The following is a 14,737-nucleotide window of genomic DNA, read 5'->3' on the forward strand; positions in this document are numbered from 1 at the left end:
AGGTTCAATTTATGCAGTGGACATTACGATGCATTTTAAGATGGCTAAATCGGCTGTGAATGATATACATATCAGTTTGTGTCTTCATTCTTCTGCGGATGATGAGTTGAAGCAGCAAATAGAATTGGTGGATGGAATTTACGATGCTTACGTAAGAGCATAAAAATTAGGAGCAGGAGTTGGCCATTTGGCCCTTCAAACCTGCTCTGCTATTCAATGAGATCATGGCTGATCTTCTACCTCAATTCCACTTTCCTGCACTAGCCCCATATCCCTTGATTCCCTTAATATTCAAAAATCTATCGATCTCTGTCTTGAATATACTCAAAGACTGAGCCTTCACAGCCCTTTGGGGTAGAGAATTCCAAAGATTCTTCAACCTCTGAATGAAGACATTTCTCCTCATCTCAGTCCTAAATGGCCGACCCTTTATTCTGAGACTGTGACCCCTGATTGTAGACTCCTCAGCCAGAGGAAACATCCTCCCTGCATCTACCCTGTCAAGCTGTGTAAGAATTTTGTATGTTTCAATGAGATCACCTCTCATTCTTCTAAACTCTAGAGAATATAGGCCTAGTTTATTCAATCTCTCCTCATAGGGCAATCCCCCCGCAGGAATCAGTCTGGTGAACCTTCGTTGCACTCCCTCTAAGGCAAGTATATGCTTCCTTAGGTAAGGAGACCAAAATGGAAATGAATTTTGGTACCTCACTCCTCTCCTATTCCCCCATCAATCCCCCTTTAGTGTCTCTTCACTTCTACTCGCATTCTAGAGACTTGAGCACTAAATCTAGGCTGACATTCCAATGCAGTCCTGAAGGAGTGCTGCACTGTCGGAGGTGCCGTCCTTCAGATGAGACATTAAACTGAGGTTTCGTCTGCTCTCTCAGGTGGATGTAAAAGATCCCATGGCTATTTTGAAAAGGTGCAGGGGAGTTCTGGCCAATATGTATCCCTCAACCAACATCATTATCATATTGCTGTTTGTGGGATCTTGCTGTGTGCAGATTGGCTGCCATGTTTGCTAAGTTACAACAGTGATTACATTGCAAAAGTATTTCATTGGCTGTAAAGTACTTGGAGTAAAAAGAGGCACATGGGAACACCATGATCTGCAAGTTCCCCTCCAAGTTACACACCATTCTGACTTGGAAATATATCGCTGTTCCTTCATCGTCTCTGGGTCAAAATCCTGGAACTCCCTCCCTAACAGCACTGTGGGAGTACCTTCACCACACGGACTGCAACGGTTCAAGAAGGCTGCTCACCACCACCTTCTCAAGGGCAATTAGGGATGGGCAATAAATGCCGGCCTTGCCAGTGACGCCCACATCCCGTGAATGAATAAAATGAAAGAACTTTGGGAACACCTGAAGTCTTGTAAGGCGCTATACGAATGCAAGTTCTTTTTTTCTACTTCAGCTCCTCTAGCAGGCTGACATTTCCGACCCCCAATATATGCACATTCCTCACTAATAACACAACTTTCCTCCAGGGTTTGAACAGATCATTAAAATGACCTCCATCAGCCAGAATGAGTCCACATAACCAACAGTTTAGCTCACCATTCAGAGAACGTCTCCTACGGGCCTCCTACACAAGGGGCTGTCAGACTGATAAGGCACACGCTCATTGATCATCACCTGGTACACATGACTTCCTACAAGCTTTCTACTGTGTACTAAAGGTGGGAAAGGTCAGGTCCTGACCCACTGTGTTGCTCAATTCCACGTAGTATATGTACATTACTTTTGGTGTACGACTTTCTACCATATACAATACAATGTAAATATAAAAACTAGAATTGGACAGCACAATTTGTCGGGATCTGACCTTTCCCAACTTTCTTGGTTTGAATCCAGCCCAAATGGATGGGTTGAAAGTCTACTGTCTTGTAGCTGCAAGAGAGTTCCAGGTGAAATTAGCGGACATAGTTTCAGAATAAGAGGTCGCCCATTTAAAACGGAGATGAGGAGGGATTTCTTTTCTCTGAAAGTCGTGAATCTTTGGAATTCTCTGCCCCAGAGAACTGTGGAGGCTGGGTCACTGAGCATATTTAAGGTGGAGATAGACAGATTTTTGAACGATAAGGGAGTCAAGGGTTATGGGGGTGGGCAGGGAAGTGGAGTTGAGGCCAAGATCAGATCAGCCATGATCTTATTGAATGGCGGAGCAGACTCGAGGGGCCAAATGGCCTACTCCTGCTCCTATTTCTTATGTTCTTATGAGTCTATGGAGTCTCAGTCCAGTTTCTCTGGACCATGGGTCGACAGTACAGAGCAGCTCGTAATGTTAAACTAGCCGGCACTCAGTTGTTGGAGCCTCTCATTGCGACCATAAGAATGGCTGGAGGGACAAATGGAAATATTCGCACTGATGGAGTAGGTTTGGGTTCAGGCACATTATTGAGGCTCAGTATATGAACTTTAACCTGTATCTGCCTGTGCTATTACCTGACCTCGAAGTGATAAGAGATAACAAAACGTAGAAGAACATGGACATCCCTCACTTTGACATCCTCAAAATTCCGCAAAAAATATACCTTTACCAATAATAATGATAATCACAATGCAGGCTCACTGGCAGGAATTCTGTGTGATTTATTGCAATGCTTAATGTCAAATTGTAAAGGAGTATTTGCATTTTTTTGCTTGAAATTCTAACATTCCACCAACGAAAATGCATAATAAATATTTTAAAAGATGGTGCCTTGACATGTGAAGGATTGCAAGAGTAAGCCAGCTACTGTCATTGTACAAATGGAGGGAACATCTTTTACCCACCGAGTTGTGATTGGGAACGCACTGCCTGAAAGGATGGTGGAAGCAGAGTCAATAGTAACTTTCAAAAGGGAATTGGTTAAATACTACGGGGAAAGAGCAGGGGAGCGGAACTAATAGGATCACTCTACCAAAGAGCCAGCACTGGTTTGATGGGACGAATGGCCTCCTTCTGTGCTGTAGCATTCTATGATTCAATGATTCTAGGGGAGCGAAATTGCCCACCGCTGGAAACGGGGTGCACCTACCCTGTTTCTCGAGTTTTTACCGGCGCAGTGGGTGCGGTGTCCTCTTGAGCAAAATTCCACTCTTTGGCTTTTTTTTCCCGACGGACCGGAAGTCGCTCATAATGGGGGTGGATATGCAGCGGTGAGCACACTAGAGGGGCGGAAGTTGTGGGGGGAGGGGGGGCGGAGTGGCCGGCGCTGATGATGTAATCACGCCTCATCACCACGGCTTTCCACTTCACTTAAAGGGGAGAGCCTGCACGAGTTTTTAAGTTCAGCCCACTGGGCCACCAGGGAGGGTTTCAGCTGGGCCAGCGGCCTGGCACCCAAGAGGGTAGTGCGTCTTCCCTTTAATGGGAGTCGCACCGCCATTTTAGAAGGTCACAGCCTCACTGCACCGCCTGAAAAAAGCAGCTTTTGGCACCGCCCGGCAGAAGGAGGATCTTTTTGGCGGAATTTCGCCGTCGGGGGGGGGAAATTGGCGGTGCGCGTTCTGATGACGGACTTAGGACGGATCAGCAGCAGCGGAGCGGTAGTGGGCGGAGCGTGTCACCGCCGGGATACCGCTGGAGCGGCATTTAAAAAATGGTGGCCATTACACAAAATATCTGTGGCCATTGCACTCCGCAGCATGGCCGCCTGTTGTGTACATAAATAAACAGACTAACTGAAACAGGAGGAATGTAACTAACTTTGTCCTTTATAGCAACTCCCCAAATGGTGTCCCAAAACCAGCATGAACCAGAATGTTTACAGCAGTGTGTGAATAACTCCCGCATGGTCCTAATGCCTGTCTAATGTCCAGTAACAAACAAGTAGAGCCTGAACACAACACCACCGATTCCCAACGGTAACAGGCCTTACGGGAAGAGGCAATTTCGGCCCCTAGGCGTTTGATGAAACTGTTCAATAAATTACTGACAGGTTTTAAATGAATTACAATCCAATATGTCTAATTACAGTTACAGTGATTTGACTCCTCCTTATAGGCTGCCTTATTTTCTTTTTCTGCAGTTTTTCCTCCTCCATATCCCTCCTCGGGGGGCTGACTCATTCCTCAATTGACCATTTTTCATAAGGAACACTTAAAGTGAGTCGTGACAGGTTTTTTTGCACACAGAGAAAGAATGAAATAATTTGCATTGATAGTGCACCTTTCATGACATCAGGACATCCAGAGCGTTTCACCAATGAAGTATAGCCACTGTTGTAACGCAAGGAAACACAACAGCCATCTTGCACACAGCAAAGTCGCACAAACAGCAATGGGACTGATGATCAGATAATCTCTTTCAGTGATGGATCGGCATGTCTTTGCTGGTGTATTCTCTGGAGACTGCACATTCGCGGCGTAGGTATGGTGGTGCGATGTTTGCAAGCACGGGCAGCCAAGGTGTTAGTGTTGATAAAAGCGTACTGGTGATAATTCTCATAAAATTCAGCTGGACATTAACGGATTTGACATGCGGACTTGATAGCCATGCCGGAGAGCAGTAGAGTACACCACACGAGTGCTGCTGTACGCAGGGTTTGAACGTCTGCTCCCATTAAGGCCTATTATACAATTGCTATTGCAGGCCTAGCTAAGATTAGCCAACTCAACATCACCAGGAATTAAACCTGGGGCCGGCCTGGTCTCTATGGCTCCTTGAATAATCACACTCATCATCATCATTATCATCATAGGCAGTCCCTCCGAATCGAGGAAGACTTGCTTCCACTCCTGAAATGAGTTCTCTGGTGGCTGAACAGTCCAATACAAGAGCCGCAGACTCTGTCACAGGTGGGACTGATAGTCGTTGAGGGAAGGGGTGGGGAGTCTGGTTTGCCGCACGCTCTTTCCACTACCTGCGCTTGATTTCTGCATGCTCTCGGCGTTGAGACTCGAGGTGCTCAGCGCCCTCTCAGATATACTTCCTCCACTTAGGGCGGTCTTGGGCCAGGGACTCCCAGGTGTCAGTGGGGATGTCGCACTTTAGCAGGGAGGGACACTAAACCATCAGGGGAGCAGTTATCATGCTTTTGCACTGAAGTTGCTTTTCAATTTTCCCTTCTATTATCCCCAAGCCATACTTGCCATTTTAGTGCTGTTTAGTGAAGTTTGTATCTTTCGTTACATAATATATACACCAAACTATACATTAAACCGATATAATAATACAGCATTTACCCTCAACACACAACAAAAATAAATAAGTAAAGAAAGACTTGCATTTATTAGCGCTTTTCACAACCCCAAAGCGCTTTACACCCAACGATGTACTTTTGAAGTGCAGTCACTAGTGTAATGCCAATTTGCGCACAAATAGGAATGTGATAATAATTAGATCATTTTTATTTGAGACGTTGGTTGATGGATAAATATTGAGCCAGACACTGGGGAGAACCTCCCTGCTCTTCAAAACAGTGCCATAGGATCTACCTGAGAGGGCCTCCTCGGTTTAACATATTATCCGAAAAACAGCACCTCTGACAGTGCAGCACTCCCTCAGCACTGTGCTGGAGTGTCACTCAAGATTTTATACTCAAGTCCCTGGAGTGGGTATTGAACCCACAACCTTCTGACTAAGAGATGAGTGTGCTGCCCACTGAGCCACAGCTAAGAATTCACAGAAAGCTATGTTTTACTTCTCTCGAGTTTCTGCCCAGTTAGTACACTCCCTAACATCTGCTTCCACTGCTAAATAGAATTCAGTAAAAGTACATAATTGTCCTCAACAATTAATTGATATTGACTGAAGGCTTCTAAGAAGAATGTTATTATATGACGTACAGATTACAGCACGTGCTGAAAGGGACTTATTCATGCAAGCCGATAGATTAGTGTTTGCCAGGTTAGCGTTCAAATGCGTCATATGTTCATATGATGTTCCTTGATCCACTATTGTAATGGATGTAATCCTCCATTTATTAAATGTCATAAAAGTGCTTTAAGCATTCAGAAAATAAGTCCTGTTGCAAAGCATATAAAAGACAGTGTCAGCTGTGGCTCAGAGGGTAGTGCTCTCGGCTCTGAGCCACAAAGTTATGGGTTCAAAGTTAACATCTCACTCCAGGGACCTGAGTATGAAAACAAATCCAGGCCATTGCTCTGTCGGAGGTGCCATCTTTCGGATGAGATGTTAAACCAAGTCTTCCCCCTCAGGTGGACGTAAAAGATCCCATGGCCACTATTTCGAAGAAGAGCAAGGGAGTTATCCCCGGTGTCCTGGCCAATATTTATCCCTCAATCAACATAACAAAAACAGAGTATCTGGTCATTATCACATTGCTGTTTGTGGGAGCTTGCTTGTGCGCCAATATACTGACTGACACACTTCCTTCTTTACAACAGTGACAACACTTCAAAAGTACTTCATCGGCTGTAAAGCACTTTGAGACATCCAGTGGTCCTGAAAGGTGCTATATAAATCCAAGACTTTATTATATAAAACATGCTAAGTTATACTTTGAATTACCATATGGCTTTTCAAAAGTGATAGCTTAACTCAGTTGGTAACATTCTTACCACTGAGTCAATAGGTAATGGGCTCAAGCCCCATTATGGATATAAATGCAGTGCAGTACTGAGGGAATGTCACACTGTCAGAGGCACTGTTATTCAGATGAGGAATTAAACCAAAGCCACACCTAGCTGTTCAGAACAGCAGCACACTAGGGGAATCCCCATGCTAACACTTCTTCCTCAACCAATACCCCCAAAAACAGAAAACTGGTTATTGGGCTCATTTGTTATTTGTCAGACATCCTGAAAGTGCCACAGAAATGCAAGTCTTAATCTACAATCCATAAATCTAATGATCCATAAATCTGTGTGCATGTGTGAGGAGGTCAACAGTCTAAGAAGCAGATTTTTTTGGTCCATGATTACTCGAGCTAAAAACTTTCACAATCTGATACACATTTGATCCTGACATGGTTTTATTTATAGGCAATAATCTATGGTTCTAATGGAGGAGGCTTAAACCACCTCAAAAGTCACAAGAGCAGGGTCCAACAGTCTATAACTGAATGAAATATATAAACCATGTATATTAAATAATGTATATTACATATTACATAAGTCGCTGGAGATATATCACCAACGATGTCTCCGCAAGATCCTGCAAATCCCCTGGGAGGACAGGCGCACCAACATCAGTGCCCTCGACCAGGCTAACATCCCCAGTATTGAAGCACTGACCACACCCGATCAGCTTCGCTGGGCAGGCCACATAGTTCGCATGCCAGATATGAGACTCCTTAAGAAAATGCTTTATGCGGAGCTCCTTCATGGTAAACGAGCCAAAGGTGGGTAGCGGAAGGGTTACAAGGTCACCCTCAAAGCCTCCCTGGTAAAGTACGACATCACCACTGACACCTGAGAGATCCTGGCCGAAGACCGCCCGAGGTGGAGAAAGTCCATCCGGGAGGGCGCTGAGTTCTTCGAGTCTCAACGCAAAGAGCGTGAAGAGGCCAAGCGCAGGCAGCGGAAGGAGCGTGCGGCAAACCAGCCCCACCCACCCCTTCCCTTGACGAATGTCTGTCCCACCTGTGACAGGGTCTGTGGCTCTCACATTGGACTGTTCAGCCACCAGAGAACTCACTTCGGGAGTGGAAGCAAGTCTTCCTCGATTCCGAGGGACTGCCTATGATGATGATGATCTTTTAAAGAATTCACTTTTTATCAAATGAACTTAAACCGCAAGATTCTCTGTCTTAAAGTAACTCTGTTATTTCTTATTTCATTATACTATTTACAGTTTTAAAATTAAAGGGATGCAGTTCTTAACACCAGGAGTTGTAGGGTTTCAGTGTAACAAAACTTACATTAAGGGATTCCAAAAATTACTACACTACTAACAGGAATCCATCAATTACAATGGATTACTGAAGGTTACATATCATTCATAAGATGATCGGCATGGATTTTCTCTCCAGTAAGGTGCAGGGTGTTTCTCTCTCACTGTGCCACAAACACCATGGTGCTTCACACAACAGCAAACGGCCTGATGTTAGCTGTCAGTTCAAAACACAGAGGCCTGAATTTTCCCCAGGTAGGCGGCTTGGGGGCGGGAGACCTCCGAGGCAGGCGGGAAATCCGGGAGGCCTCGGGTTCCTGTCCGCAGCCAGCCACATTGAGAGGCGGGCTGGCTGGGTGTGGGTAGGCCTGCATATGCCCAGAGGGAGGTTGGGTTTGGTCCAGGGGATAGATCGCAGGAAGGGGGGTTGGGAGTTGGCGGAGAGGGGGGGGGGAGGAGGAGGTGGGGTTTGGGGATCGGCGAGGGGGGAAGAGAGGAACGACGGGAGGGGGGGGGTTGAAGGATTGGCAGGGGATTGGGGGTGGGGAAGAGTATTGACAGGGGATCCGGGGAGGGGGAGAGTATCGACAGGGGATCGGGGGAGGGGGAGAGTATCGACAGGGGATCCAAGGAGGGGGAGATTATTGACAGGGGATCAGGGGGAAGGGGAGAGTATCGACAGGGGATCCAGGGCTGGGGTGGGGAGCGGGGGCAGTTGGAGGATCGGCAGATGACTAACATGCAGTCCTCATGTTCTACCAATGCGGCTTTGAAGTTCAAGTTGCTCTGTCCCATGGGTGTCTATGTTTGAATGTCCCAGTCCTGGAGATCTGTGGAAGACTGCTCCTAGCCCTACTGCTTCCTAAAGCAGAACATCTAAAGTATCGGCAACTTGAGATCTATGCAAATTAACAAGAACCTAGGTGCCACTTTTCTCCATGGTGGTGAAATTCATCTCGGGCTATAGCGCAAAATGAGTGATAGCGATTTGGCAGCCCACTTTACATTGGCCCGATATTCCTCTACGTTGACTACTGCGGAAGAAAAAATCAGGTGGGATGTAAAACATGTGGCTAAATCGCCATCGGCCAGTTTGCTCTCCCGCCATGGACCAATTTCACCCCCTCATGATGCCCATTATGTGGCCCATAATGTTTGGACACCCTTGTTCTTGATATGGTTAATGGTTCGCTAACAATATTTGTGTAATGCTCCATCATTTCAACGACACTCTACAATATAAAGGAGACAAACTCCAGTGTCCAGGATCAACATTTCCTGGTTCTCCTCCTTAGGTCATCCCCCTGAGTCGAGGATGACTTGCTTCCACACTAATATAAGTTCTCAGGTGATTGCTGAGTCCAATGCTGGACCTACAGTCTCTGTCACAGGTGGGGCAGGTGGTGGTTGGAGGGACGGGTGGGTGGGGTGCTTAGGTCGTTGAGCGCTCCTTCCGCTGTTTGCGCTTGGCTTCCGCGTGTTCCCAGCAAAGAGACTCGAGGTGTTCAGCGCCTTCCCGGATACTTGTCCTCCACTTTGCGCAGTCCTGGGCCAGGGTTTCCCAGGTGTCGGTGGGGATGTTGCACTTTATCAAGGAGGCTTTGAGGGTGTCCTTGAAGCGTTTTCTCTGCCCACCTGGGACTCGCTTGCCGTGTCGGAGCTCTGAGTAGAGCGTTTGTTTTGGGAATCTTGTGGATGTGGCCATCTGATGGCAGACAAACTCTCTGTCTGCTTCCTTGCTGCCCTCCACTGGGCTCAGCAGGGACTGATGACCCTCTGCTAAATGTAGAAAGAGGAATATGGAACTCAGAGGACATGGGTATCAGCTTCAGCAGCACTCTCCCAGAATCCTAGCACCAACAGAAAAGTGTGCTCAAAATAACAGCACTTCAATAACTATAAAACAAAACACCACTCACTCCGGAAAAGAAAGAAACAAAGAGTTGCATTTATATAGCGCCTTTAACGACCTCAGGATGCCTCAAAGTGCTTTACAGCCAATGAAGTACTTGTGAAGTGCGGTCACTGTTGTAATGTAGGAAACGCAGCAGTCAATTTGCGCACAGCAAGCTCCCACAGACAGCAATGTGATAATGATCAAATAATCTGTTTTAGGTGTTGATTGAGGGGATAAATGTAGGCCAGCGCACTGGGGAGAGCTCCACTGCTCTTCTTCAAATAGTGCCTAGGGGGCTACCACTGAGCCATGGCTGACACTGAGCACGGTGGTCCTTTACCCCTCATTCATCACCATTACTGACAGGGTTGGAATATACTTACTCACAACCTCAACACTTAGCACGAAAAAAGCTTGTTGGCACTTTCCTGACCTCACACAGTCTCCAGAGGCACAAGCACAGCCAGAATACAAACATACTTAATGACACAAACTAAAATGTGCAACATATATTTTACATAATAGCAAACAGAAGGGAGCAATTACAAGGGTGTAACGTAATATCAGGGTTTGCGTGACATTTATAATGTGGTACAGCTTTATTGTGGCCTTTTATGATGTCATTGGACCCCCTATCAATTACATTGCAGTCTTGAATATTCACTAATAATTATTCGAGATTTAACAATGGGCCACCTATCCATATAGATTTTTTTTCTCACGGATTTTCTCCTCGCCTAGGGTTGAGTCTGATGGGCTAAGTTCCGCAGGTGCCTCACCCGAGTAACCATTAGTCCTGTGTGAGCCTTGGTGTTGAGTGTCGGCAGGATATTCCACCACAAGAGGCATCACAGTCAAACTTATTCCTATCCTCGCCCTAATATCCACACTACCAGCGGGGGTCGCAGTTCGGGGCAGAACTTGTGGCTGGTTCTCCCACCACCCCACCCCCCCACCCTTCCCGCGCCAGGTAATGCTGAGGGAAATTATCGTTCCTCTGCCCCCATCCTGGCCGAGATCATCCAGCTCTGTAGACTCCGGGGGGGGGGTGAGGCTCCACTCGATTCTTCTTCCCATTGAAGGCTCTATAACGACCAGCTGATTTACTATTGCCCATTCAAATATCACCCGGTGTCAAATTTTTCATCTCATAATAATCCTGTGAAGTGCCTTGGGACATTTCACTACGTTAAAGGTGCTATATAAATGAAAGTTGTTGTTGTTCTGCTTCTCCACTGAAGCTGGATTTCACCCCCCTTCGAATCAAACTTGGGACGTTCCTGCTCTGCATGGCAAAACTACTCACTGGGTAAACTCACCTAGCCACGGGGGCCGCCCCCTGTCAATATATATGTTACCTGTGGAAACCTTCCAAGACCGATCATGTTAGAGACATGGGGGATCATCCGGATAACAATCGGCGACAAATTTAAAAGTTCAATTTTGGGTTAGTTCCCTGAACAGTGTAATGGGTCCGTGCAACACTTGGTGTAGCTCAGAAGCACACAGACCAGAAGATCCCTGGATTGAACCCTGGTACATGCTCTTAGCTGGGTCTGCAGTTGTAGCTGTATACAGGGTTTAGCATCAGTGGGCTGGGCTGGGCTGGGAAGGAGAGGAAATCAGCAAGGGTTCCCTCTCCTGCATCCCATGTGGGGCGGCTAATCAAAGACAGTACTGGCTCATCAGTAACACTGCTGCAACATAACAGCACACATTCTTTAGGCTCACACATGAGTTCAAATCCCACCTTGGCCAATTTGAAATCAGATTTTTTTTTTAATCTTAAGAAATAATAATCTGGTATCAGTAAAAGCGACCATGAAACTGTCGGATTGTCGTAAAAGCACAACTGGCTCACCAATGTCCTTTTAGGGAACAAAAGCCGCCATCCCTACCTGGTCTGGGCCTATATGTGATTCCAGTCCCACACCAACGTGTTTTATGCTTAACTGTTCTCTGGAGTGGCCACAAACCAACTCAGGTTGTATCAAAGCCCGACAATAATAAACCTAACAGCACTGTTGGAGTGCATTCACCACATACACTGCAGCGGTCCGAGGCAAAGACCCACTACCCCCTTCTCAAGGGCAACTAGGGATGGGCAATAAATGCCAACCTGGCCAGGGGTGCCCACATCCTGAGAAATATATATATTTTTAAAGCCAGCCAGTTGAATGAGCCACTGGATAGTTTTCGGTTCTCACGAAACTGCCCCCTGAGCAGAGGCTGCACCTTGGGGGGAGAGGAGTCTGGAGACAATTAGAAAACAAACTCATAGCACTGCTTCCTGAATTCCCAGCTGCTCTCACCTCAGACATACACAAAGAGCTGTGTCATTCGCACCGATAATAAGATCACATTTCCTCCTTGGCTGTTGTCAGTTCTGCTCAGCTGAGTGTTTTGCCTAAATTACTGACTTAATTCTGCCCCATTGACAAATTCCCCAGCCTAGCTGTTAACCAAGCCACCAAGTGGGTGAAGTAACTCAACATCCCAGCAGCAGATCAACTCATAAACAAAATATGAGCATAAAAAATGTAAAAAGTTAAAGAGTGGTAATAAATTTGATACAGGCATAAAGGCACAGATTTTTATGTCAATTTAAAACGATAGGATATATCCAATAGGCTCAACCAGACACAAGAACAAGTCGCAAAAGGAAATCATTATATTGCACAATACCTTTTTAAACAATGATCATTTTCATGCACTAAAATCCTAAGCTAATGTAACATTATTTCTAATATAGCAGGATTGAACTGTAAAATTGAAAGGTCACTTCAAACCCTTGGCGATAACTTGCAGGCCATCACACTGCAAAACCTGGAGGCTGGGGAGAGTGCTGACTGGCTCAGCACTCGGTTACACTTTCAGGATAATTTGTTTCTTTAATGAAAGGAGATTTTCTTTAAACTTTACAAAAGAAGCCGGAACATGTTCAAAAGTTGAACTGACTCACAGTCTGGTAGTTCTCTAGGCTCCAGTCAGCTGAAGATTCCCCCCTCCGCAGTGTCCCGGCACATCAGCCCGAAGGTGAGCAGTGTGACTGAGGGAGTCCGCCGATCGCCTCGCCCCCGCTCCGCTCGCTTCTCTCGCCAGCTCCACAGCAACTCTCCTCCCTCTGCTCCCGGGACACCTCTCTACATGAACCCTCCGTGTGGCGAGGGCGCGTCCACAGCACCACAACACAAAAGGATCACCCTTCCTGCCGCAGTTTTCTAAAACAGAAACATCCCCCACACACACACACACACACACACGGCAGGTTGCGAAAGTGTCACTGCAGGAGATTGTCACTCGGTGGGAATGTGACCAAACGGGTTCTCCTGACTCCAGCCCTTGTACACAGATCACTCGCAGTCACACAGATCCAGCCCTTGTACACAGATCACTGGTGGACCCACAGATTCAGCCCTTGTACACAGATCACTCGCAGACACACAGATCCAGCCATTGTACACACATCACTGGTGGACACACAGATCCAGCCCATGTACACAGATCACTGGCAAACACACAGATCCAGCTTTTGTACACAGATCACTCACAGACACACAGATCCAGCCATTGTACACACATCACTGGTGGACACACAGATCCAGCCCATGTACATAGATCACTGGCAAACACACAGATCCAGCTTTTGTACACAGATCACTCACAGACACACAGATCCAGCCCTTGTACACAGATCACTGATGGACACACAGATTCAGCCCATGTACACAGATCACTCGCAGACACACAGATCCAGCCCTTTTACACACATCAATGACGGACACACAGATCCAGTTCGCTCAACTCCAATTTCTCACAATAAACATATTGGCCCCTTCTTCATTGCTGATACCTGTGAAATGTCTCTGTGCTCTTTTACACCCAGATCCATCCTCTTCACTTTCTGGATAAAGGAAGTTTGGTTTCCAAGGCACACAATAGGTGCAGTGTGGTGTGAAAGTGTTTGCTTGTACGAGATTTTGTGAAAGATGATAGACTTTGGCCTCAGAGTGGGTGGGGCATGTACTGGAGACTTGAATCATCTATTGAAAAGCAAGCACTGACCTGCATACCTTCCTTCTGCATGGCACCGTGCTTCACAGGAGGCAGATTTGGTTGGATGGGGATGTAAAGGATGGAGCAGTGTTTAGTTTGCTTCAGAAGAACCTTTGCTCATTCTGCTGTGCTTATATAAATTTGAAATAAGGTCCAGGATCCGTAAGTTCACCTGGATCGAGTCTGACCGACTGCTTATCCATGTTGTGATCCTCAGTACACACTTGGTGACCATGCGTGGCTACTGGTTCACTTGAAGCCTTTCCATCATTGGTATGCCCTGTAGGCCATTGACTGCTTTATTGGGTTAAACTTCCAAATTAAATTTACCACTACTTTACCTATTAGAATTTGGACTGGCTGTCTGCTCTGCACCCTCCTTCTCGTAAAGTGCCTGTCGTTCTGATGGCACACACCCAATATCACCTATTGGCCTGATCTGACAACAGAGCTCTTCATTCAAATACAACTACCTGTACATGGTTACTTTCATATTCTCCCTGTGTGTTATACTGCAGTCTTGGATGAGCCCACATCTTCCCTCCCAGGTGGACTCAAAGCATCCCACGTCGCAATGCGAAAAAGAGCAGGGGAATTCTCCCGCTGTCCTGGCCAATATTTATCCCTCAACAAACACAATTAAAAATAAATGATCTGGTCATTTACCTCATTGCTGTTAGTGGGACCTTGCTGTGCGCAAATTGGCTGCTGTATTTGCCTACATTACAACAGTGACTACACTTAATAAATTGGCGGTGAAACGGCTTGAAAGAAAAGAAAGACTTGCATTTATATAGCGCGTTTCATGACCACCGAATGTCCCAAAGCGCTTTACAGCCAATGGAGTACTTTTAGAAGTGTAGTCGCTGTTATAATGTAGGAAAGCCAATTTGTGAACAGCAAGCTCCCACAAACAGCAATGTGATAATGACCAGATAATCTGTTTTAGGGACAGGACACCAGGGATAACTCCTGTGCTCTTCTACAAAATACTGC

At 46.3% G+C, this 14,737-nt stretch overlaps 1 protein-coding gene across 15 annotated transcripts in view; it reads right to left on the reverse strand.

Moving 5' to 3' along the window:
• The window catches only part of LOC139233972 (supervillin-like), a 236,529-nt gene that overhangs the window by 177,431 nt on the left and 44,361 nt on the right, over positions 1-14,737 (reverse strand). For 7 of the 15 annotated variants that reach the window (XM_070864707.1, XM_070864711.1, XM_070864706.1 and 4 more), the window contains exon 1: positions 12,648-13,221. The exons of 1 other annotated variant lie outside the window; for it this stretch is intronic. The gene's annotated coding sequence lies outside the window, so the exon portion shown is untranslated. Of the gene's footprint in view, positions 1-12,647; positions 13,223-14,737 lie in introns of those variants that run through there. 7 more of the 15 variants (XM_070864701.1, XM_070864699.1, XM_070864700.1 and 4 more) reach the window with 2 other exon arrangements.

This window comes from Pristiophorus japonicus, chromosome 21 (genome assembly GCF_044704955.1).
Source record: "Pristiophorus japonicus isolate sPriJap1 chromosome 21, sPriJap1.hap1, whole genome shotgun sequence".
Lineage (NCBI taxonomy): Eukaryota > Metazoa > Chordata > Chondrichthyes > Pristiophoridae > Pristiophorus > Pristiophorus japonicus.